The sequence below is a fragment of the Thamnophis sirtalis genome, unplaced genomic scaffold (genome assembly GCF_051295495.1).
Source record: "Thamnophis sirtalis isolate CommonGarterSnake01/CBP01778 unplaced genomic scaffold, rThaSir2_p1.2 scaffold_10, whole genome shotgun sequence".
In the NCBI taxonomy this organism is placed as follows: domain Eukaryota; kingdom Metazoa; phylum Chordata; class Lepidosauria; order Squamata; family Natricidae; genus Thamnophis; species Thamnophis sirtalis.
Genome location: NW_028261390.1, coordinates 36,788,584 through 36,815,066, shown reverse-complemented (window position 1 = coordinate 36,815,066; position 26,483 = coordinate 36,788,584). Strand labels below are relative to the sequence as shown.

Here is a 26,483-nt window from a genome sequence, read left to right as displayed (position 1 = left end):
CATAATACACCAGACATCACACTGGTTGAGAAAAATAAGGTCACAATCATAGACATCGCAATACTAGGTGATAGCAGGGTCGCCGAGAAGGAACATGAAAAAATCGCAAGATACCAGGACTTAAAAATCGAAATTCAACGACTATGGCACAAACCAGCAGTGGTAATTCCAGTGGTAATTGGCACACTGGGTGCTATTCCAAAAGCACTGGAATTACATTTAAAACAGTTAAAAATTGACAAAATCACCATCAGTCAAATGCAAAAAGCCGCACTGCTTGGATCTGCACGCATATTACGAAAATACGTTATGACGTCCTAGGCCCCTGGGTGGGGCCCGACTAGTAACCAATGCCAAATCCGGCGAAACAACTGGCCGCTGTGATACAATTGTATAATAATAATAATCTTTGCAAACAAACAACATCTTGCCAATAGAGCAAAAAGGCAACAAAAGAAGGAGCAGGGGCACAAAAGATCAGCTCCTAATTGATAAAATGATATTAGAAAATTGTAAGAACAGAAAAACAAACTTGAATATGGTCTGGATTGATTACCAAAAGGCATTTGACTCACTGCCACATAGTTGGGTCATAAAATGCTTAGAAACAACTGGCATTAGCAAAAATATTACATCCTTTACTGAAAAGGTGATGAAACAATGGAGAACTGTATAATAATACTAATAATTTTTCATCCTCTTAATATTTCTTTTATGGAGAAGATTCATTTCACATTCACAGATTTTTTCCAATCGATAAGGTATTTGAAACTTTTTCATATATCACAGCTTGATTGCACTTATAATAATGTATAATATATAAATACTGATTCTTGGGAATAGGCAGAGAATGAGGTTCATGCTGAAAGCACATAGATCAATTGTTGGATCAGAATCTATTAGTTCAAACTGGATATGTACTACCACGTGCATTCAAATGTGAATTGGAGTCTGGTAACTGTATTGTATTTCACTGCTTTGATTTAACATTTTAAGGTGAATGCTAAAATGTTGAACCAATTGTCACCACATTGTATAAATAATTCCCAACAGGCCAAGCTGTAGCAGTAAAATAAAGTGGAGGCAGTTCTAAAACTTACATATATTGAAATGTATTTTTGACAGAGCCAATGTTCCCAAAAAGTTTTATCCTCTTGATACCATATAGTTTTGTTGCGTAGCATATATTGCTTTAGGAAAAATATAGACTGACATAGGTTTTCAAAGTAATATAAATGGTCCATTCAATACACTAATTTAACATCACTGATACTCTGTCAAGCTTGCAGATAAATGTAACTGAAGGCATATTTACTGAAATGGCTTACTACAGTGTTTCTCAACCTTGGCAACTTTAAGATGTGTGGTCTTTAACTCCCAGGATTCCCCAGCTATGCTGGCTGGGGAATTTTAGGATTTGAAGTATACACATCTTAAAGTTGCTGGTGTTGAAAAACACTGCCCTACCACAAAGAACTATGGTGGCAAAGAAATTCATATTTATATTTCAACATCATTTCATTCAGGGGTAAAATCAACTTACCTTCGCTATTGGTTCACAAATGTGAGCGCATGCGCCACCTCTGCACATGCACAGAAACTTCAGTGCATGTGCGGAGTGTTAAAAATGAGATGTGATGATTTTCCAGCAGGTGGGTGGAACCTACCGCCGCCACCGCTACCGGTTCACCTGAACCGAATAGAACCAGCTGAGTTGCACCACTGATTTCATTCCATAACAAATTTCAAATTTCATCCTAGACTTGGTATTAAAATAAGCATTTATTTATTTTATCAAATTTCTATGTCACTCATCTTACCACAAATATTTTGGGCAGTTTATAACATCATAATAAAACCATATAAATACATAAATAAATGCATAAATTTTGAAAGCAGATTCAAAAACTTCAGAGTAAAGATAAAAATAAAGGTACAAAATTCAAATGGCTAGGAGGTTAACAAGGCAGTTAACAAGGAGGTTAACTCAGGTCACCAGCCATGGCCACTTGTGTTGTACTTTTAGATCCCCATGTTACTTGGCAAAGCTAAGTATTAGGTGGGGCTCCCTCACCTGTTGGGATCTAATAAGAAGCTGAGTAGGCCCTCTTCTTAAATCCCATCAATCAAAACTCCTTGACCAATGGGATATGCTATTCCCTCCCTCCTTGACCAGGTGGAATGGGTTGATGTAAGTAAAGAGACATTAAGCATATTAGGAATGCCATTAATTTGTCAAACATGGAGTTACAAATACATATTTGTTGTGAGTATAGTGCATTATTTCTAATATAATTATAAATGTATGTAATATAGAGTTTTTGTTGCCTAATACATTTTTGAAGATCCTTGGAATCTTTATTGGCATTTGGAGTCATATTCATTAAATGTAACAGCTCTGTGATAGGAAAGGGAGCTGCTTACCACTCATCTCAAGTTCAGGTAACACCTGAACAGTACTTTCTTTTAAGCCAAAAGCTAGTTGAGTGCGGAATCAACTGAAGAGTTTATTTTTCCTTCATTTGTTTTTTCTTTTGTTAAATATGCAGGTGTGCTTGCTTATAGATTTTGAATAGGAATTTTTTTAAAAAAGGAATGATATTTATAGAAAAATAAACAAAAGAAACACATGTAGGTCATGCTTCTCAGTCCAAAGGTGAATATAGGGCATCCTAAACAAAGCTCTGACTCCTTATTCATTCTTCAGCCCAACTTGAGGCTGTGCTTAAATTATTCATAATATTTTAAAATAATAAATATTAATATGAGCCAGTAGTGTGCTGCAGCAGCCAAAAAAGCCAAAACATTTCTACGCTGCATAAACAGAGGGATATAATCAAGATCACGTCAAGTAGTAATACCACTTTACAATGCCTTGGTAAGGCCACACTTGGAATATTGCATCCAGTTTTGGTTGCCACAGTGTAAAAAAGATCTTGAGACTCTAGAAAGAATGTAGAGAAGAGCAACAAAGATGGTTAGGGAACTGGAGGCTAAACATATAAAGAACTATTGCTGGAACTGGGTGTGTCTAGTCTGATTAAAAAAAGGACTAGGGGTGATGTGATAAAAGTGTCCCAATATCTCAGGCACTGCCACAAAGAAGAGGGTGTCAAACTATTCTCCAAAGAGCCTGAGGGTAGGACAAGTAGCAATGGGTGGAAACTAATCAAGGAGAGAACCAACTTAGAACTAAGAAGACATTTCCTGACAGTTAGAACAATTAATTAGTGGAACTACTTGCATCCAGAAGTTGTAAATGCTCCAACACTGGAAGTTTTTAAGAAGATGTTGGATAGCCATTTGTCTGAAGTGGTGTAGGTTTCCTGCCTAAGCAGAGAACTAGAAGACCTTCAAGACCTTCCCTTGCAACTCTGATATTCTAGTCTATTATTTTTAGTTTTATCAACCCAAGGTCAGAGTTTTAGTTTTGTGTGTGTGTGTATTTCTGAATTTGTGCAATGATCAAACATTTTTTGAAAGATCCACAATTTGTCAGACAAAAAACTACATGTTAAAATAAGGACAGCGCATTTGTTACCCAATTTAGTTTTAGAGTTACTTTGAAGAAACTACTAGTATAGCTAATGAAACATTAGCACATATTCATTGTTTCACACAGAATTACCCAGATGACATTTAGCTGATGATTCTAACAGTTTTTTAAAAAGTTGTCATCCTATAAGATATATTACATACTTCATTTTAATGAAAAAGTACACAAGCTATAACCTCTTAATTCTGTCAGGCTTCTAATGCATTATTTTATTAACTATAATATATTTTAAATTGTGTTTTAAAACTGTTTTCTTCCTGAATAGTTATCATAGATCTTTTGGGATATTTTTACTATAATAGTTTTTACATATAAAAAGTGTTTTATTGCTGCTTTTAAAATTATTTTATAGTAGTTTATTGTTGTGGATGTGATCTCTCTCTTTCCCTCTCTCCCTCCCTCCCTCCCTCTCTCTCCCTCTTTCTCATGGCTGTATTTTGATGATTTTTCTCCATGCTAGAATAACAGGATTTTCCCCCCACCATGCTAGGATTATATAAAAAAGGAGTATTTTTAGAAGTGAAATTTTATCAATAAATCATGGCATGATTTTTCTTTTCTTTTCCTATTCCAATTCCAATTTATTTCGATAACACCCTTGAAAGTGGACATAAGGCTACCACAACTGAAAACTCTAATAAAGAAAATACCTAAATTTTGGGATGAACTTGTGGGAAACAAGAATCAAATGGTAATGCAAAGTGAATCAAGCAGTTTGAAGACACTGTAAAAATGATTAGAATGAAAGATGTTCAAATAAAAACAGAAATGTGAAAAAACAAGCAAAAAAAGGCAAGAACTGGAGTGCTCCTGGTTTAGATATGCTGCATGGATTCTGACTCAAATCACTAACAAGTCTGCATGCAAGATTAACAAACAAGATGAATCAGGTTCTGGAAACATCAGAAAGCAAAAAATGGCTAACTGGAAGAAATTCTTGATTGAGAAGGTTGCAGAAAAGGGAAATAAATCTAAAAATTACAGGCATCTAACTTGCCTGCTGATAACATACAAATTACTTACAGTTATTATTGCAAACTAAATTTATGCATATTTGGAAAACAAGGATATGTGGCATGTAGAACTAAAGTGTGCTGAAAAAATTCAAGAAGAACAAAGACCAACTGATGATTGATAAACTGATTTTGAAGAGTTCAAAGAAAAGTTTTTGATTCTGTTCCACAGAGCTGGATTGAGAAATTGTTATACATTTTTGGAATTAACAGCACCATCGAGAAATTACTGAAGACTTCCATGAAGCCTTTTCAACTCTTGATGGCCTGTGGAGAAGAAGTTGGTGAAGTTGAAATCAAATGAGAAATCTTCCAAGGTGAGTCATTGTCACTTCTGTTATTTTTACTTTCGATGATGCCACTCACAAACATTTTTAACCAAACAAACTGTGGCTGTGAATTGGCTAAAAAGGGTTGATAACTTCCCATTTTCTCTACATGGATAATTTAAAATTGTTTGGAATAACAACAGCTGAATAGAATCATTGCTGAAAAACACTGAGTAGTTTAGTAGAGAGATTGAGATGCAATTTGGCATTGAGAAATGTACAATTGTTGTTAAGGCAGGAAAAATGGTTGAAGATGATATATTCAAACTTGATAATAAAGAGCTGATAAAAGCAGTAATACCAGAAAAAGGGTAAACGTACTTAGGAGTTTTGGAAGCTTTTGACCTGTTGCACAACCAAGTCAAGGAAGCTACTTCAACAAAATACATAAAGCAAGTTCCGTTCAAAATGCTATTCTTTCTATCAAGCCTTTTTTTTGGCATTGGTCATGACTATTTAAGGAGCCACATTTCCTCCATTATTTCTGTCTATCTCTTGAGATCCACCAGTATAGAATATTCCAGGTTGCATCTGTTAAGCAATCTTATTTTATAGGGCCTAGGAACATTTTTATATATTTTTAAAAAATACTCCTTCTTCCCAACCTATTTACGTTTTTATAGAAAATAATTTCAATACATATTTAAAATGGATTCTGTTTTCTATATGCTTCCCATAATTGCTATGTCTTATCTGGCCTTTTAAATCAAAATTGTAAACAAACAAAGAGCTTCTCATACCCTTATACCTTCATACTTGCAGTTTTACACATCAGATTCAATAAATGATGGTTTTATTTTATTGTCTCTCTCTCTCTCTCACACACACACACAAACACACACACACACCTATAATAGATACATTGCATGTAAGATCGAGCTGAACAATCCACTGAACAATTGAGTATATCTTTGAAGCAATATATTCTAAGATTAAGAATGGTGTGGCCAATCCATTTTCATTGTTAAACTATCCATTCCCATATAATAGATATATAGTATAAAAGAATCTCAATATCTGCATATATTAAACTCAAATTAAAGTCAAATTAATATAGCAATAGCAATAGCAGTTAGACTTATATACCGCTTCATAGGGCTTTCAGCCCTCTCTAAGCGGTTTACAGAGTCAGCATATTGCCCCTAAGTATATAATTTATACTTAGTACAAAATAAATTGACAACACAAACAGATGCTTTAATGAAGGTACATAATCAATCAATCATTCAATTAATGTGATACCCATCACAATGGTTTATTAATTATTTTTTATATAAATGCATGGAGTATAAAATATCCACAAAATTATTTTTATTGAATGTCAAAATACAATAACTATTGGCAATTTTGATCAGGACTATAAAAAGACTTAGATATGTGAATTTCCATTCCTGATTAATTTAATCTTTAAAGTTGCATGTCAACTTTATTTATTTGGTATTTATAAATATTAATTCTGGACTCTTTTTTAATTAGATTTAGTGATAATTTCTAATAAATTTGTGTCTTTGAACCTGAAAATGCTGCTGGTCCAAATCAAGATGCCAATATTTGTTGTAATTGTAAATAATGTCAGTGGTTGACAAGGGACAAATGGTATTGATTTAGAGAAAATAATTAAAAACCTATCATTGTCATCCAATACATGAACTCAAGTGAAAATCTAAACTAAAAATCCATCCAAATCTCTCTTAAATATTTGAGGTCTGGATCTTCTCATTTCATATGAGGTAAAATGTTATTGATTTTAGGTTATATCATAAGAAACAGAATAATGGAGAAATTCTGGACTAAATAGAAGTTTGGGTTTCCAGTGTTCTTAATTCCTAATATTCTTATATTATATACAAAATAGACCAAAGACCATTGGCACTAAAAGACATATCAAACAATTTCCTCAGTTTTGCCTAAAAGATTCACAATAATATAGAGAAGGAAGATTGCAATTCTTCAACAACATGTAGTGTGGTTTGTGTTTTATAATATATTGATGAGTGGTTCTACTGTATCTTCTGTTGTTAAAATAATTGACTTGGATCATGAGTTTCATGTAAAATTTATTGATAAGATTTTTCTTTCTACAAAATTTATCTTTGCACATTTTTCCCATTGCCTATTTCAAAGACTTGTTTTACTTAAGACGACATTGACAGGAGTACTGACGTGAACTCTGGCAGATGCAATTCTGAAATGCCATTTGTAGCATTCATGATGCTTTCTGAGCACTAACCTGACATTTATAACTACTAAATAATGCAACAAAGAACATTTCATGGTTCATGAGAACCTTTTCACATGGAGACATTGCAACTTCCAAATAATTTAGCTTGTGTTCTGAAACATGTTTCTTGTCAAACATTTATTTGATGAAGGAGAACCAACAATAAACATTTAATGATTATTATTTTTTTGCAAATTAGATTTGTGTAACCAGACAAGAAAAAAATACTGATCAAAACCTGCAGATTAAAAACTCTTCAGTTAAGTTTTTTTCTTTAAGATTCATCACAGCAACATCCCTTCCATAAGCATAAAAATTATAAATACATTTTTAAGCAATCAGCAACACTTTTGTATTTTCTTTTACTTACTGAAAATGTTTCAAAATATGTTTGCATTAGTATTATCACTATAATACTATTGGTGTGCAGAATTTTTCAGAAAATGCAGAATATTATTTTTTAATTGCTTATGAAAACAATTTTACATTTATTTTCTCCTTCTGCACCAAAACAACTGAGTTTATGCATTGCAAATCTTGGCTTTATGTGAGAGAGAGTAATCACATATCTACTCTGCTGGAGGCACTATGAAGCATACAGAAAAAAGATAGAACGAAATGAAGACAATATAAAAATGTGGTAAGGAACACATAGTACTTAAAGTTAGCTAAAGGCAAAGATATAACAGGACTTATGGAAAAAGTTTTCATGACAAAAAAAAACTTGAAAAGGATCTGGTAGAGACATAAGAATATTTATTATTTGTCATTCTTAGATCATACAATTAAGAAAGTAGCTAATATGGAATTCCAATTTTATTACTTGAACCCATTTCAATCAGTATTTTGTCCAGGATATGAAACTGTATTAGTTGCTTTGATGGATGATATATGTTTGATGAGAAAAGTGCAATCCTGCTGGTTCTTCTGAATATCTTGGCAGCATTTGGTATTATCAGTCATGGTATCCTTCTTGGAAATCAACTAGGGTTTAGACCTGAGGTCACTGTCCTGCAGTGGTTCTAATCTTTTTTGTTGGGATGCACCCAGAAAATGATGCTAGAAGACAATTGTTCAGATATTAATTAACTGACATACAATATCTCATCAGGCTACATCAGGATTCAATATCTCACCAGGCTGTATTTTGTCTGAGTTTTGAATTAGTATACTGATCACATATCTTATTGCTTCTTGCTGTCTAATTCCAGGGAAACAATTAGCATCCTTGAATAATGGTCTGAATGACAAAGAATAAGCTAAAATTAAATCAAAACAAGATGGGGGTGCTGTTTTGATAGAAAAATCTAGATTCTGGAATAGAGGTGATGCTGCTATATATATATGATTACATTCCATTTCATAAAAGAGGCTCATATTAGGCAAAATGTGTTTTGAAAAACTGCAGTTGCACTTAGTAACAATTATATGTGCCTTAGTTACATACCATATTAATCATTGTGATGTGTTTTATTTATGAATTACCATCCATTGGAAATTGCAATTGGTGCAATACACAAGAGCCAGTTTGCTAACTAGTGCAGGCTACACAGATCTCATAAGCCTATAATGATATATCTCGACTGATTCTCAGCTCCCTACTGGGTACAATTGAAATTATTAGTATTTAAATCCTAAAGATGTTTATGAAGGCCACCTCTCCTGCTATGAATTTTTCTGGTTCCTTGCATAAGCAAGGAATTTTATTTAGTTAGTTAAAGTACTGTTAGAATCCAGAAACATTTACAATTATAAAAAAGAAAAAAATGCAGAAAAAATAACAAGAAAAAAAATCAAATTCACTGCAACCATTCTTCCAAGCAACAAATATTGTCATACAATATATGCAAGTTAAAATTAGTTGTAGAATAATTCTGTCTTGAGAATTGTAGGCTTAAGCCTACAATTTGCCACTTATAACTTTAGAAACAGCCTAACCAGGAAAATAACATAAACAAAATAAATACATTTACATGGTTATTCAACTGTAAAAATGTTACTTTTGCTTCCTTGACTGGCTTGCTGATCTTATTCTTTGTAAAAAAAGAAACTGGTGTCAGGAAATCAAGTTACTTTTAACATGCTTTCTGGTGGTCATTAAGCCCATCCCTTTCCCTTCAAAAACAAATGTATATTTGATTACACAGCTGTTGTATTAAGTTATTACTTCAAGGTTCATTCCATCATTCAGAATAGTCTCAGTGAGATATTTAACATTATCTCAGCAGGAAGTAAATGTTTCATTTCTTTCTAAAAATGGAAAATATTTCAAATAAAAAATTACTCACTCAATGTGTGAATGCAATGTACCTTGAAGATACATAATGAGATTAACAGTAAAAACTTGTTTTATGTTATTAAGCTGTTTATGGGTATTTTCAGGTTTCATAAACAAATTTGTTGAACATGCTGGTTTGTATTGTTTTTGGCAAAAGGCCAGATTCTACTAGGGTCAAGGAATCAGTACAACCACACTTTCTGTGAAACCAATGTGAGAGAACAAACGTTATAGTTTTTATTTTCGCAATGTTGCCTTTATTAACTTGAAAGTTCATGGGCCCATCTGCTAGAAGGTATGTTCTGTTCACTGGAAACTGCTTTAAAGATATCAAAGACTAATCAGAAGTTTGAAGGGCCTACCTACCATGGAGCAAAACTGCTAGCACACATATTGGTTTCTGTGATGAGAATCAGTGGAAGGAGAAACAGATAGTTGGGGAAATGCATATACTTACAATATCCTGTAATACTGATATTAAAAGTCAGGAAGTGATAGAAGGCCAATCAAATGCTACTGGAACTATAAAGAAACCCACAATAGCTCTCTTCATTATGTTACCCCTTCTCTTGGATAACTTTTTATTTAAATTTTCCTAATGTGCCATCAAAGTATGCAAAAAGGGTGTTCACCCCTTGTACTAACACAAAAGTTGCTTTCATCCAAGATCATCTGTTAAACCTAGCACTAGGACTAGAAGATAGATTTCAGTGTCATTTTTAGACGATTAATACTTGCACAAATACATCCATAATGATCAGTTATTGGCTGCAATCAGTATTACATGTATCTGAGTAATATAGTTATCAGTTTCATTGCAAAATCTATGTTTCCTTGAGATTCTGTGCAAGCAGTGTAGATAATATTGTTTTTATTTGAACAATGGTAAACCAAGATAATTTTCTAATTATCTTGGTTTATCATTGTTTAAATAAAAACAATATTACCAAATAACTTATTTATTATAATTTGAAAAAGTGAGCTAAATTAGCTTATGACTGTGCAAAACTAGAATTAATTCATAAACTTTATTGTTATGAAGCCTTAGTTGAATAGTTATGAAATAAACTGTATTCTATGCAGAAATTCATGTAATAGGGTTTTGGTATGCTTATAAGATAATAATTCTCTGAATAATCTATATAAAGCTAGATATACATACGATACATACAAGCTTTCTTCTATGTTGCCAAAACTCTGCTCTGGGCTAGTCACAGTATTTGATTATGAGTCTGCTTTATATAAGCATATTTGTGTAGAATAAAATATGTGCTACTAGCTAGGTTGGCTGTTCTCTGTTCATTATGAAAACCTTTGTTCAAAATTCAGTATGATGATAAGGATAAGATATCTAGTTTTCTATGGCTATCCTACCCATTCAGTACCAAATAATCACTTTTTGTAATATGGAGCACTCAGACAATGAGCACTAGATAAATCATTTGACATATGGGAAATCTAATGGACTTCTCAGTCATGAAGTCATGGAAGATGTGACTGATGATAACTAAAGCTTTATAAATGCAAAAACCAAAATCAAAAGTATTTTTATTATTGTTATCATTCAACACTTACGAGATAAACCAGAATTAGACAGTGAGTAGGAATAGACATATTCACATTTTTCACTATGTGGAAAGAAATTTTATAGTACCTCAAAAGGAGAACTAATATTAATGAATTATAAAATATGGGAAATGGTAGTAGTTAATCATGATAGATTTTCACTCAGTGAAGGTATTTGATCAGAGGCCAAACCATAGTTATTATGAATAGAACACAATAAAATGCCAACTAATTATTGGAAGACAAAACCTACATCTCAACTCCAATCCAATACAGAAACTATGGCCCACAACCTCATAAACCAAATTCTCAATGATCTAACTAACAAAGGTCAAACAACAAAAGAAAAACAGTGATGGGTGAAACCTCTATACTTCTAGGGACACTCAAGCCCCAAATGCCTCTTTGTCCAACTGTATCATTACCAGGGACCCGAATCTAAAACATTACCAAAGAACTAACAAAACCATGGACATCTTAGAGAAGGCACATCGATTGGGATGTACATTTAACCATTTTTCATAAATGCTTCATCAATACTAGCAATGGAGATACCCAGAGTTGGGTTCCTACCAGTTCAACCCAGTTCAGCCGATCACAGAACCAGCAGCCACTCAGGCTGACCATGCCCCTGAACTAGTTTCCCCAGTCACTGCTGCTGTTGCTGGCATGTTTTTTTGGCTGGAAAAGGGGGCAGAGAGAAACAGTCCTGTGCCAAGGGGGCAATAGGGGAAAAAGAAATTCCAACTTCAGTCTCCTGGTGTGGTGCAAGGCTTTGGGTGAAGGCAGGAGGGAGGTTGAGCAGCAGGTTGAGGGAAGGGCAGTGGCAGCGGTTGTTTCTACATGGCGCTAACATTGGCAAGAAAAAGGGCTGGACAAATTGCTCCTCCTCAGCATGTCTCTCGAGAGTGGGCAGCATACAAATCCTAATAAACAGTAAACAGTAAACATGTGTTCAAAGGCTGTCAAGTGAAAAGGAGGACAGAAAAGCAAAGCAGAGGGGAGGGGGCAGGGTGATCCATGCATGTGTGCCTCTCAGGCTTTGCCTGTATATGCTGCCTCTAAAGTTAAAAAAATGAGGTGAGGGGAGGAATAAAAAGGCAATCTGTCAGGGCAAACCAAGCAGCTGTTGCTCTGGGAGAACCTGCACCATTTGGTCACTTTTGCTTCTCCTCTGTTAAAGCCCGCACCTTAGGAAAGAGAAGAAAGGAAAGTCTCAAGCCCTGCAGGCACCGCAAGGGGAATGACAAGCTCGTGGAAGAGGGGGGAAGAAGAAGACAATGTGACCACAACAAGAGTAGGTTGGAGAGGAAATGTCAAGGCTGCTTCACTTAATAACCAAGAAAGAAACCACTCAACTCCATTTTGCAGAATTAAGAGAACTTTTACTGATTATAAGTAAATAGAAGCAAAGCTGGATCTGAGAGAAAAGCGTGCACAAGCATAAATATCAATGTATGACCCATTCCCCTCCCCTTGGTAACCCCAGCCCATAGTCCAATCCAATTACTTCACAGGTGTCATGTGGGAGACACCTTCAAAAAACATCATCAGGTTGGTATGCCGGACAGTTGGCCTTGGTGGGAAACTCCTCTCCCCGCTAAATGCGCTTACGATGGTGAGAACTCCCTTCCTACAGTCTCTCCTGTACAGAATATTTCCCACACCCAAATACCAAGCCCCCCCCCATTTCAATGGCAGCCAAAAAGCAAGCAGCAAAACATAGGCTGACATCCAGCCCTCCTTCAGGAAAAGGAATTATCCCTGCAGAAACAAAAGAAAACAGACAAACATACAAACAACATAACACAAGATAAAGGGGAAAAGGGAAAAAAGGACAAAATCAATCGAGGCCAAGGCTTGTCGGGTAGGTAGAGTAGAATTTGCATAGAAGCCGAGGAGCCCTCACTTATCAACCCATTCAGCATGCGAGGGAGGAAAATGCTTCCATGAAACATGATACTGAATGTGGTTTCTCTGTTTCCTAGAGTCCAAAATTTCTTTAATCTCAGAATGTTGCTCTCCCTCAATCAGAAGAGGGGCAGGTGGAGCTGCCAAAGGGGCATGCAACGGAAAAGTGTGTTCCGGTTGCAGAAGGTTGACATGAAACACCGGGTAGACACGGTTTGGATACTTAGGCCACTCCAGACGTACCGACACAGGGTTTATGACCTTCACAATCGGGAATGGGCCAACATACTTGGGACCCAGTTTCTTAGATTTCTGCGAGGTTTGGAGAAATTTGGTAGACAATTACACTTGATCACTCAAACTTTATAGTCCCTCGGCTTCATTCTCTTCTTATCTGCCTGTTTCCTATGTGTCCAGTGAGCCGCATCCAGCGCTCGGTACACCATGATTTCTTGGAGTTGGTCACTCCACTCGGAGAGGGACAGAACTTGTGGTTTTTCCCTTGGGGATGGGTACAAAATCATGACCGAACACTATTTTGAATGGAGTAAATCCCGTGCTGCTGTGCACTGAGTTATAAGCTACCTTAGGATGAGGCAACAACTCCACCCAATTATCTTGCTGGTAATTGATGAAACATTGGAGGTACTGCTCCAAAATGGAATTAGTCCTTTCACAAGCTCTGTTAGTTTGAGGATGGTGGGCGGAGCCTATCAACTTCAAAAATTCCTTCCAAAACAAGGAGGTAAATTGGACCCCTCTATCAGAGATGATGTGGTCCGGCACACCATGTAGACGATATACATGTGTAATGAACAATTTAGCCAAGGATTTAACAGATGGGATCTTGGAACAAGGAATAAAATGAACCTGTTTGGAAAACAAGTCTGTAACGACCCAAATTAGAGTATTTCCTTGACTCTCCGGTAATTCAACAATGAAGTCCATAGATATTTCCTTCCAAAGTGCCTCAGGACGGGCCACACCTTGGAGCAAACCCTGGGGTTTTCCCAGTGGTCATTTTGCGGCAGCACATGTGGGGCAACTGGCCACATAAAACTCAATGTCCTTCTTTAATGAGGGCCACCAAAACTGTCTTTTAATGAGATGCAGGGTTTTCACAAAACCAAAGTGACCAGCCATGCGTGAATCGTGGGCACGTTGAAGAACCAGACTCCTAATGGTCGCGGGAACATACAATTTAGCCCCAATCCAAGCTAGACCATCTTTTATGGTACACACATCCGAATGTTGGTTAAACCATTCATCAGACTCAAGGCCCCCCTTGAGTTTAGAAACAAGGTCCTTTGTGATCTCCAAATCAAAACTGTTCTGGCTTCGGGTAACAACCGGAGCAGCGAGGCTTTTCGCCAGGATGACTGGGAAGACCACACTAAGTTTTGAGCTGTTATATTGTGGAAGCAGGGACAAAGCATCAGCCATGAAGTTTTTCCCTCCTGGGATATACTTCAAAGTGAAATTGAACCTATTGAAATGTTGTGCCCATCTCATTTGTTTGGGAGATAATTTCTGGGGAGTCTTTAACACCTCCAAATTTTTATGATCAGTCCACACTTCAAATGGATATTTGGCTCCGTCCAAGAAATGTCACCATGTCATTAAGGCCCACCTGACTGCAAAAGCCTCCTTTTCCCATATAGCCCATCACCTCTCTGTTTCAGTTAGCTTTTGAGAAATGTAGGTGCAAGGTAGTAGTTTTCCATCAGCATTTGCTTGTAGCAAGACCGCCCCCACTGCAACATCACTAGCATCTGCCTGGACCACAAATGGCGAATCCATGTCTGGGTGTTTTAAAACTGGTTCAGCTGCAAAAAGTTGTTTTAATTTCTCGAACACAGCTTGACATTCCATAGACCAATTCAAGGATTTGCCTGGTCTAGGTTTGGCCTCCCCCTTTGATTTTAGGAGGTTCGTAATTGGGAGGGCAATTCTGGCAAACGAAGGAATAAATTGATGATAGAAATTAGCAAAACCCAAGAAACTTTGCAATTGTTTGCAGGTGCATGGGGCCACCCATTCAGTGACCGCTTGGACTTTTGCTGGGTCTATCTCTATGCCATTGTGGGAGATGCGATATCCCAGATAATCCACCTTCTCCTGATGAAATTTGCATTTAGACAATTTAGCATATAGTTCTGCCGCTCGGAGTTTTTTTTAGCACTGAATGGACAAGCTTCACGTGTTCTTCACGTGTTTCCATGTAAATAAGGATATCATCAAGATAGACCATCATGCCTTTGTAAAGGTGGTCATGCAAAACCTCATTAATTAATTGCATGAAAATGGCTGGCACCCCCTATAGCCCAAATGGCAGCACGTGGAATTGAAAACAGCCAAGGAGGCAGTTGAACACAGTTTTCCATTCATCCCTTTCTTTAATTCTGACTCTGTAATAGGCCTCTCATAGATCTAATTTTGTGAAAAAATTTCCTTTACCCAGCTGAGCCAACATGTCCTTCATTAACAGGAGCGGGTAGAGGTTCTGGACACATAACCTGTTCAAGTTCTTGTACTTAACACATAAATGAAAGGATCCATCTTTCTTTTCTCTGAACAAGACAGGAGAAGCAACTCAGGGCCTAGCATGTTCAATGAATCCCCTCTTCAAATATTTGTCAATAAATTTCCTCAATTCGTCCATTTCCCTAGGGGGTCATTGAATAAATCTGAGGTTTAGGGAGTTTCACTCTGGGGAGAATATCAATGCTGCAGTCAGTGGCACGGTGTGAGGGTAATTTATCAGAAGACTTTTCACTGAAAACCTCTTTCAGGTCCCAATACTCCTTCGGGATTTCCTCCTCCCCCTCAATTTTTTCTTGCCCTCTGGCTGCCAGGTTGGGGTCTGCATTATTCAGTTTGGAAGCCCCTCCTTCTCTCTCAGGGGGCGTAGCAGACTGGATGCGTAACCAACCTTTCCTCCAATTTATGTGTGGGTTCCATTTACGAAGCCAGGGCAATCCTAATATAAGGGGCCGGTCCATTCCTGGGGCCACAATAAAACTTATTGTCTCTTGGTTTGTTCCCATCCACATATCAATAGGTTCAGTTACAAAATGAGCAGGGCTCCCTCCCGCAATTGACCCATTCAGCTGGCAAAAAGCAATTGGGATTTTCAGAGTTTTAAGTTTCAAATCCAGTTTTTCTATTTCTGGGCTTACAATGCAGCGTGCGCATCCGGAATCTAAAAGGGCCAGAATTTTTTCTTGTGCACCAGAAGAGGGCACCCTTAGCTCAACTGGAATAGTCATGGGTCCTGATCGGGAACTTACCAGGCATCCATCATCAGAATCGGTTTCGCTTTCCTCTGAAGAGCAGGGTGAATCCTCCTCCCTCTCAACAGGGCGGAATCGCTGAGAAGGTTCCTCCCCCTTCATGGCAGGTTCTTTTCTCTTGCTGGGAGGTTTTTCCAGTTTTTTCTCTCTCTAAGGAGGGGGCTTTTGGGTCATCTTGATGAGGCAATTTGTGGCACGATGCCCCTCCTTCCCACAGCAGAAACACACAAAGGTTTTGGTTTGCTTGCAGACCCACTTTTCCCTCCTTTTGGGGCTCCTGGGGGGGGGGTGTTGGCAGGCAGAATTTTCTCGCTTTCACTATCTTCCTGGTAATTCTCTCTGGCTAAGTCAATCTCCACATCAGCAGCCACCTCATACCAGGATTGCAGTCCACGGGTTCACGCAGTGAAATATTTCTTTGTTTAACCCATCAGTGAAATGGTCTAACAATGCTTCTTCGGACCAACCCCTCATAAAGGCTAATATCTCACGAAATTCTTGTATATATTCAGCTACTGGTCTCTTCCCCTGAGTAAGAGTTTTAAATTTGATTCTTGCTTTACGCTCTGTGAGTGGATCATCAAAGCGCTTTCTCAGGGCGGCCATAAATCTATTATAGTCTCTCAGTAGGGGGGAATCAGCATTATACAAGCCCACCATCCATGCCGGAGCCTTATTCTCCAAAGTCATAGTAATCACTCTTACCTTGGCTTCATCATTAGGCAGTTCGTCCCCGTACATTTGCATATAATTCCATACTTGAACGACGAAAAATCCTAGATCCTTTGATTCCCCCCAAATTTCACACTTAAAGCAGGAACTTTAGCTATCTGGCATCTGTGCCCCCCCCGCTCCTCTAGGGATGTTTCTAACTGCAGTGACTGGGGTCGAAGCTGGGTCATCTTGCTCAGTTCCACCCTTGCCCCCCTGGCTTCTCTCGGGTCGAACAAAGCCTCTGTATACTTCTCCTCTGTTTCATGGAGATCGGCTTCTCTCTCTAGTCCACTCTCACGGGCCCGGCACCTCTCCCAAGCCCCTTTAAAGAGTTTCATCGCCTGGGACATGTTGAATGTTGATTTTATTTATATGCCACCCTTTTCCCCTGAAGGGGACTCAGGGCGGCTCACAACTCAACCAGGGAAGGAGGATACAAACAAAAAATTAAAAAATCATAAGGTTCTCCTCTTTGGGGTCACGCCAGTCAGCCACTGGTCGTCTCGGTCTCCTCATAGTAATTCCAGCCAGAGGTTCTTCGGGGTCATCTTTCTGTCCCACTCCCCATGTCCACCTGGGCCGAACGGATCGTTCTTCCAAATGCAGGCCAGCCATTTGCTCCATCTCTCAAGGGCAGGAGGATGCAGCTGCTCCCATATCTTTTTCTTGATTGCTGCCCCGGTGGGACATCTTTTAGGTTTTGTCAGCTCCGGGATGGGTGCGAGATGAGATCCAGCTTAATGTAGAGGCTGCTTCACTTAATAACCAAGAAAGAAACCACTCAACTCCATTTTGCAGAATTAAGAGTACTTTTACTGATTATAAGTAAATAGAAGCTAAGCAAAGCTGGATCTGAGAGAAAAGCGCGTGCAAGCATAGATATCAATGTATGATCCATTCCCCTCCCCTTGGTAACCCCAGCCCATAGTCCAATCCAATTACTCCACAGGTGTCATGTGGGAGACATCTTCAGAAACCATCATCAGATTCGTATGCCGGACAGTTGGCCTTGGCGGGAAACTCCCCTCCCCACTACATACACAGTAGATGGTGAGAACAACTCCCTTCTTACAGTCTCTCCTGTACAGAATATTTCCCACACCCAAATACCATGCCCCCCTCCCTGTTTCAATGGCAGCTGAAAAGCAAGCAGCAAAATAGAGGCTGACAGGAAGGGGTAGTTGTGATGTTGGCACTCAGGGCCATGATGCAGTCTCAAACCCCTTTCTGTGCCAAGGAAGTGGATGGCTCTGTCCTCTATCAGGCTTGTACGCACACACGCGTGCACACACACACAAGAGAGGGGGGGAGAATGAGAAAGATGAGAAACACAGGGAGAGAGAGAGATGAGAGAAAGAAAGATGGAGAAAGAGAGATGGATGAGAAAGAGAGAGGGAGAAAAAGATGAGAGAGAGAAAGAGGAGGTAGAAAGAGAGATGAGAAACCGGTAGAGGGAGATGAGAGACAGAGAGAGGGTGGGAGAAAGAGAGAGACGAGAAAGAAAGTGAGAGAGACAAAGAAAGAGATGAAAGCGAGAAAGAGAGAGACCTGTTTAACTGAACCTTGTGGTCATTAAGTGATCACTGTGATTGTTAAAGACGTCCATTTTCCCCAATGGGCATTTTTAACCAAAAACCAGAAGAAGGAATTGTTGGAAGCTGGCAAAAAACATAGAAAACCTCAATCACAGTGACGTGCAGTGAGGTTTATGGCTGGTGAGGCAAGCGAGCAAAAGCCGCCCTGCCCCCCGGCGCTATGTCCGACATAGAGGCAGGACGCCATGTCCAACATAGAGGCATCCCGCCTCTATGTCGGACATAGCGCCGGGGTGGCAGGGCAGCTTTTGCCTGCTTTCAAGAGGCAAAAGCCGCCCTGCTGCTAACGTCACTCCAGTCATGTAATGCGTTGATTGTGGTAAAACATTCAATTGGTGTTATTTTTACAATGGGTTAATGTTAACAGAAGTATCATCAACTAAATAAGAAATGGGAGCTATATGTAGAAGAATCTATTCCAAAACACTTGAAGGAACTTCAACTGTTTGCTTAAACAAATTAACAAAAAATCATGTCTTCTTTGTGGGATATTGGAAAGATTCCTGACAGCAAGTTAATGTGTCTTAAAACTTCATGGCGACTTCCTTTTTTCCATATATCAAGTAGTGAAATAATCTTTCATTTGCCTAGGGCTGAATAAGATGTATGAACATGTACTAAGGCAAAGGGGCTTCATTTTGTTATAAAGTATAAATCAAGGGACATATTGGTTTGGCTCAATCAAATAATCTATGATTTGTTTTTGGCTTAACCTATTGTATGAACACAGCAATTGTGATCTATAAATCCATAGTTTAGAACTGATCATGATGTGTAAACAAGATGTGTTACCTTAGTATATTAGGCTAAGTAACTTCACATATTTTTTCCATTTTTTTTATTCAAGGGATAAAATACAAACTCACAGGAAATAACCAAGAACAGTACAAAACTAAACAGGACAAAATTGTTTGGGGGAGGGGGCATGATTTGCCATCTTAGCAAAACGTTTCAGAATCTAATCCTTAAACCTCAATCATAGTTTGCCGGTTGCCTGAAGAAATATCATCTGTTACTGAGATGGACTAGAACTAGTTGTAATTGTAATTGTAATTTAATAAATTTATATGCCGCCCAATCCCGTAGGACTCCTTACAAATTACAAATACAAGAATAAAATAAAAAACTAAAATATAGGGAGAGGAGAAAAACAGATTTAAAAACAACACACCATACACTCAAACCTAGATGGGGCTGGACCCCATTTATGGGGTCAACAGCCCCAGGCCTGCCAAAACAGCCAGGTTTTAGTGGCTTTTTGGAAGGCCGAGAGAGTGGGAAGGGTCCGGATCTCTGCGGGCAGATCGTTCCACAGGGCCGGAGCAGCTACAGAGAAGGCCCTCCCCCGGGGGGGTCGCCAGCCAGCATTGCCTGGTCGACGGCACCCGGAGGAGGCCCAGCCTGTGAGATCTTATCGGCTGTTGGGAGGTATGTGGCAGGAGGCGGTCTCTCAGATAGCCAGGTCCTAGGCCATGTAGGGCTTTAAAGGTAATAACCAGCACCTTGAAGCACGTCCGGAGACCGATAGGAAGCCAGTGCAGCTCGTGGAGGATAGGTGTAACATGGGTGTATCTAGGTACACCCGATATCGCTTGCGTGGCTGCACTCTGGATCAACTGTAGTCTCCGAAAACTTTTCAGGGGAAGCCCCATGTAGAGCGCATTGCAGTAATCAAGCCTTGAGGTGATGAGGGCATGAGTGACCATTCAAAGTGCCTCCCGGTCCAGGTAGGGTCGCAACTGGTGCACCAGGCAAACCTGGGCAAAAGCCCCCCTGGTCACAGCCGACAGATGGTGTTCTAATGTCAGCTGCGAATCCAGGAGGACACCCAAGTTGTGGACCCTCTCTGAGTGGTGTAAAATTTCATCCCACAGGCTAAGGGATGGAATATCTGGACTATCCTTGGGGGGCAACATCATTTCATTTCATTTCATTTTATTAAGATTTATAGGCCGCCCTTTTCCCTGAGGGGACTCAGGGCGGCTTACAATCACAGGGAAGGGGGTGCAATATCAAGGACAAACAATATGTGAACAAAAGAAAGAAAATAATAAAACACAACTTGCATTCAACAGTCAACACTCGGGCGGGTAAATTGGGAACCTATCCCCAGGCCTGATGGGAGAGCCAGGTCTTGAGGGCTGCGCGGAAGGTCTGGATGGTGGTGAGGGTACGGATCTCGACGGGGAGGTCGTTCCACAGGGTCGGAGCTGCAACAGAAAAGGCTCTCCTCCGTGTAGTCGCCAGTCGACATTGACTGGCGGATGGAGTTCGGAGGAGGCCCAGTCTGTGCGATCTAATCAGTCGGAGGGAAGTGATCGGCAGAAGGCGGTCTCTCAAGTACCCAGATCCACTACCATGGAGTTCTTTAAAGGTGATCATCAATACCCTGAAGCGCACCCGGAGATCGACAGGTAGCCAGTGCAGCTCGCGGAGGATGGGTGTAACGTGGGCGAACCGCGGTGCTCCCACTATCACTCGCGCGGCTGCATTCTGGACTAACTGCAGTCGCCGGATGCACTTTAAGGGCAACCCCATGAAGAACATCAATAGCCACTCGGTCTTGTATGGATTGAGTGCAAGCTTGTTTACTCCCATCCAGACCCTGACAGCCTCCAGGCACTGGCACATCACTTCCACCACTTCGCTGAGTTGGCACGGGGCGGACAGATACAACTGGGTATTGTCCGCATATTGGTGGTGTTTAATCCCGTGCCGGCGAATGATCTCACCCAGCGGCTTCATGTAGATCTTAAATAGGAGGGGGGACAGGACCGAGCCCTGCGGCATCCCATATTTAAGGGGCTAGGGGTCGACCTCTGTCCTCCAACCAACACCGACTGTGACCTGTCTGAGAGGTAAGAGGAGAACCACCGTAAAACGGTGCCTCCCACTCCCACCTCCCCCAGTCATCGCAGAAGAATACCATGGTTGATGGTATCGAAGGTCAAGAAGAGGTCAAGAAGCACCAGGATAGAGGAATGTCCTCTATCTCTGGCCAACCAGAGATCATCGGTCAGCGCGACCAAAGCAGTTTCGGTGGAGTAACCAGGCCTGAAACCCAACTGAAAGGGATCTAGATAATCTGCTTCCTCCAAGGTCCGTCGGAGTCGAAAGGCCACCACCTTCTCAACAACCTTCCCTACAAAAGGGAGGTTGGAGACTGGACAGTAGTTTTTAAGGATAGCTGGGTCCAGAGAAGGCTTCTTAAGAAGGGGTCTTACCACCGCATCCTTTAAAGGCTGCGGGAAAGATCCCTCCTGTAGAAAGGTGTTAACAATCCTCTGGAGCCAGCCTCGTGTAACCTCCCTGATGGTCGAAACCAGCCAGGAGGGGCACGGGTCCAGTAAACAGGTGGAGGCACTCACCGCTCCCATAGCCTTGTCCACTTCATCAGGAGTGACAAGCTGGAACTCGCTCCAAAAAATCAGATCAAGGCCCACCCTCGGCATCTCTGCTGGTACTGTCCAAGTGGAGTCCAGGTCTGTCCGAATCTGAGCGAATTTGTCCAACAGAAACTGAACAAATTGCTCAGCTCTTCCCTGTAAGGGTTCCCCCGCATCCCTCCCTTTCAGGAGGGAGTGGGTTATCCTAAACAGGGCGGCCGGGTGAGATTCTGCGGACCCAATAAGAGCGGAAAAATGAGTACATTTTGCTGCCCGTATTGCCACTAAATAGGTCCTAATAAAGGCTCTTAGTTGTATTTAGTCAGATTCGGAGTTACTGGCCCTCCAACGTCACTCTAGGCGTCTCTTTTGGTGCTTCATCTCCCAGAGTTTCTTGGTAAACCAAGGAGCCCTCCTGGATCCACTGCTGTGGAGAGGCTGCAAAGGCGCAATCCAGTCAAGAGCCCCAGCTGCTGCTGTATTCCAAGCAGCAACCAAGGACTCTGTCAGATTGTGGGCAAGGGAGTCAGGTATCTCTCCAAGCTCCGTCTGAAATCCCAATGGGTCCATCAGGCGCCTGGGGTGGAACCACTTAATCGGCTCCACCTCCCTGCAGTGGGGGAATAGTTTCTGAAAGTCAAGCCTCAGTAGGAAGTGATCTGACCATGCCCTTCAGTTCCAGATCACATCTCCACTGCCCCGAGAAAAACACGAGGTCGAGCGTATGTCCCGCTATATCGGTTGGACCCTGAATTACCTGGGTCAAGTCCATGGTTATCATGGAAGCTGTGACGTAGTGAACTCTCCTTCCACGGTAGGGGCCAGCCCTGAAGTTCCCATCATACCTGCCTCTCCCAAACGTAACTGGAATGCTTCAGCCCGTCCCAATCCCCGTAGACCCCTCCTCCCCTCCCACGGCCCCCGCTCTCCTTGGCAGGCCATTTACCCCATGCACTCCAGGATGAGAGGCGGGTCCGGGCCCCCATCCACTTCTGCTTCTGCATTCAGTGGAGGGGGCTCCAGGCCGCACTCTCGATCCCCTCATATATACCAAGCAGCCATTCTCAACATGCATACCCCACTATAACATTAAAAAGATAGGTACAATAAAACAAGGCATAAAAGTTAAAATTAATTTTAAAAAGTGGGATCATTCACTAGCATACATACAACACACATTCCACATACAAAAGGTTTGCGCAGGTCTTAATAGTTGTGCAGATGACTCTTAGAGTTCGAAATGGTTGAGAACCAGCGGTGGTCTACAGATGGTATACAGAAGAATGTCTCGTCTTCCCCCTCTCCTGTAGGCCTGGAAAGGTCCAAAGTCCAGGGTGGCTGAGGCAGATCGAAGAAGAGGGGGGGGTGCATCGGTTGAAGAAACGTTAAGTCCCCACCTGCCATCTTCCGTCACTCCTTCCACAGAACAAATGCACCACAAATACACCACGGGGTAAACTGTGGGTGTCACCGACATGTCAGAGGGCTTCCCCACACACTGTAAGTGCCCCCACCCATCCAAAGTCCAAGGCGCCGTAATAAGGTGGATTAAGCGGACGCTATCTGAGATGGTATTCCAGGGGCAGTGGCGGGTGGCAATGGTCGGAGCAAATGGGGCTGAGGTGGCGAGTCCAGGAGCCCCGAGGTTGCAGTTGGAAGAGGCCAGGTGTTCAGAGGCCGAGATAGAGGAAAGCCAGATGTTAAGCAGGAGAAGCAGGAGGAGGCCCCACAACAGCGAGGGCAGGCAGAGGAAAAAACTCGCTAAAAGGGAAAGTCAAGCCTTCCTTGAAAGGTAGGGAAACCAAGTTTCTTAAGTGTTTTGAAGCAAATATCATTTAAAGGTCTTACTTAACTCCAAGTGATGTTTTGCATATTGGGGAGGTAAGTAGGCTAAAAACAATTCAGCCTTTTATTTCCTATCAATTCTGGTGCAAGGCGATGGTTTAACCCCCCCCCCCACACACACACACCAATAGTGGAGGCTGAGGAAAATAAGAGCGGAGAATCAAGCTGCTCATTTTTCCGCAACCTGGCAGGGCAGAGGAAACAAGGCGAGGCAGCCTCAGGTGACAGCACTTTGGAGGCATCGCTTCTCAGGCCGAGCCCAGCTGTGTCTGCAACAAAGCCCCTGGTAACGTGGTTGCCACTGCAGCGCTGGCTGCCTGGTAACCAGGTCCTGCCCCTTTAAGCCGCTGGAGGGTGGTACGGAGGTGAAGAAATCCTTTCCACTCCTACCTCTGGCCGGTTCCTCCGGCACTCCTGTGGGTCACTGGGTCCTGGAGCCATCGCTCTTTCCTTTTCCTCCTTTCGTGTGCTTACTCCCCACCCCATGTGGGTGGCAGAGGGGAAGGAGTCTCTGGTGGCTGCTGCTGCAGCAGCAGCAGAAGCAGTGGCAGCGGCTGGAGCGCAAATCCGGATAGGCGGCTCTGGCTCTCCCTTCCCCGAGCATGTCCCATTGCCGCCTGCGCCGCTTTTGGTGAATCCTGCTGGCGGTGGGGTTCTTGCCATTGCTGCTGCTGCTGCTGCTGCTGCTGCCGCCGCCACCGGCACCACCGGAGAGCTCGCCGTTCCAAGCCGCGCTCATGAGTATGGCTGGCCCTGGGTGGCGGCATGCACTTTAAAGTGCCAGCGTGCCTCCCGGCCACAAACCAGGACATGTTTCACTGTATGGCAGGCATGCCCCTCAGCCCGCCATAGAGCGAAACATGTCCTGGTTTGTGGCCGGGAGGCACGCTGGCACTTTAAAGTGCATGCCGCCGCCCTGCTGTATGGCCGGGGTGGCGCACTTTAAAGGGCCAGCATGCCTCCCAGCCACAAACCAGGACATGTTTCGCTGTATGGTGGGCCAAGTCGGCATGCACTTTGAAGTGCTTCTATAGGCATTCTATAGGTATTCTATGATATTGACTTACCTCCTTGCAGCAAACAGCCTGATTAGCACAAGAAAAACAGTCTGCCTCTGCCTCTCAGCAATTTGCCATGTGGAGCAAACAGCAAGTTTCACTTTCAATTTATCCTGATCATCAACTGTTTCACGTTGCAGGGATTATTACAGCCTATTGCAGCTTCCACAAGCCTCCGTTTGCTGCAAGGAGGTAAATTGCTGGGAGGCAGAGTCCAAAGGGTTGGGGCTGGTGGGTGGGTGGACTACATTCAGTGTATAATTTTCACCCTCTTTTAGGAGGAAAAAATGTGCCTCTTATATTCCGAAAAATATGGTATGTACACATATGACATATATACATAGGATTAAATAGTATATTTTGTTCAGAGGAATTGTATCTGATTGAGCCCTTTGAGGCGAGAACAGGCCAGGCAATGTGCCCCTTGACGTGAGTGATATCAAGTTGGCCATGTCGACCCAGTCTCATGACCAACCAGCTATGCCTATCCAGTCATATGACCAACCAATCACATGACCATGAAGCTACACCTGCCCAATCACATGACCAACAAGCCACACCACTGTCACATGACTAACAAGCCCACCAAACAAGCCATGTCCACAGTAGTAAAAAGGTAGTAAAAAGTTTTGAAACCACCCCTGGAGATACCGTATATGACATGCATCAATTATTGTTTTAGAATAGTTTTATGCCAGTTTGTAATACTAGCTGAACATAGAATTAAAAAGAAAGAAACCATAATCTTTGCAACATAAAACATATTTTTTCCCTGATTAGATCAGATAAATTGATTTTTACTCAGTTTGAAGATGTAACTGTCTCTATATTTATAGGAGGAAATAGTACACACTTCATACTAAATAAAAATCAATTGACTACAGATAGGATTAAATAAAGTGGAATGTAAGGGTCAAACTTTTTGTATGACATACATACATAAAGCAATAAAGGTTGGATGTATGTAGCAATATTGTTAATATAAGTCTAGCCTATCTACTGTCAGGCTTGCAGTGGTTCCTTTAATAATATTTGGCCTGCCACACTCTCAATAAGGGGGGGGGATAGCAAGGGGTAGAATGTGTTGTTTTCAAAATAAAAAATTCCTTTCTAGAAGCTCAAGGTCATTGGATTTGGATTGGATTTGGATTTATTACATTTATATGCCGCCCTTTTCCCCGAAGGGGACTCAGGGCGGCTCACAATTCAGTCAGGGAAGGGGGTACAGACAGGAGATAAAAAGACGAACATAACAATACACAATTTAAAAACACACAACAACCATACCATTCGAGGAGGGGGGCAAAAGCTCTTTAGCCCCAGGCCTGTCGGAACAGCCAGGTTTTAAGGGCTTTGCGGAAGACCTGGAGGGTGGTGAGGGTTCGAATCTCCATGGGGAGCTCGTTCCAGAGGGTCGGAGCAGCCACAGAGAAGGCTCTCCTCCGGGTAGTCACCAGTCGGCATTGGCCGGGGGATGGAATTCGGAGGAGGCCTAATCTGTGGGATCTGATCGGTCTATTGGAGGTAATTGGCAGCAGGCGGTCTCTCAAGTACCCAGGTCCAATACCATGAAGGGCTTTATAAGTGACGACTAGCACCTTGAAGCGTATCCGAAGACCAATAGGCAGCCAGTGCAGCTCGCGGAGGATAGGTGTTACGTGGGTGAACTGAGGTGCACCCACGATCGCTCGCGCGGCTGCATTCTGGACAAGCTGAAG

At 41.4% G+C, this 26,483-nt stretch overlaps 1 pseudogene; it reads right to left on the bottom strand.

Moving 5' to 3' along the window:
- Positions 1–24,446, bottom strand: part of LOC148043851 (uncharacterized) — an 87,692-nt pseudogene extending 63,246 nt beyond the window's left edge.
- Positions 24,447–26,483: the final 2,037 nt, after the last annotated feature.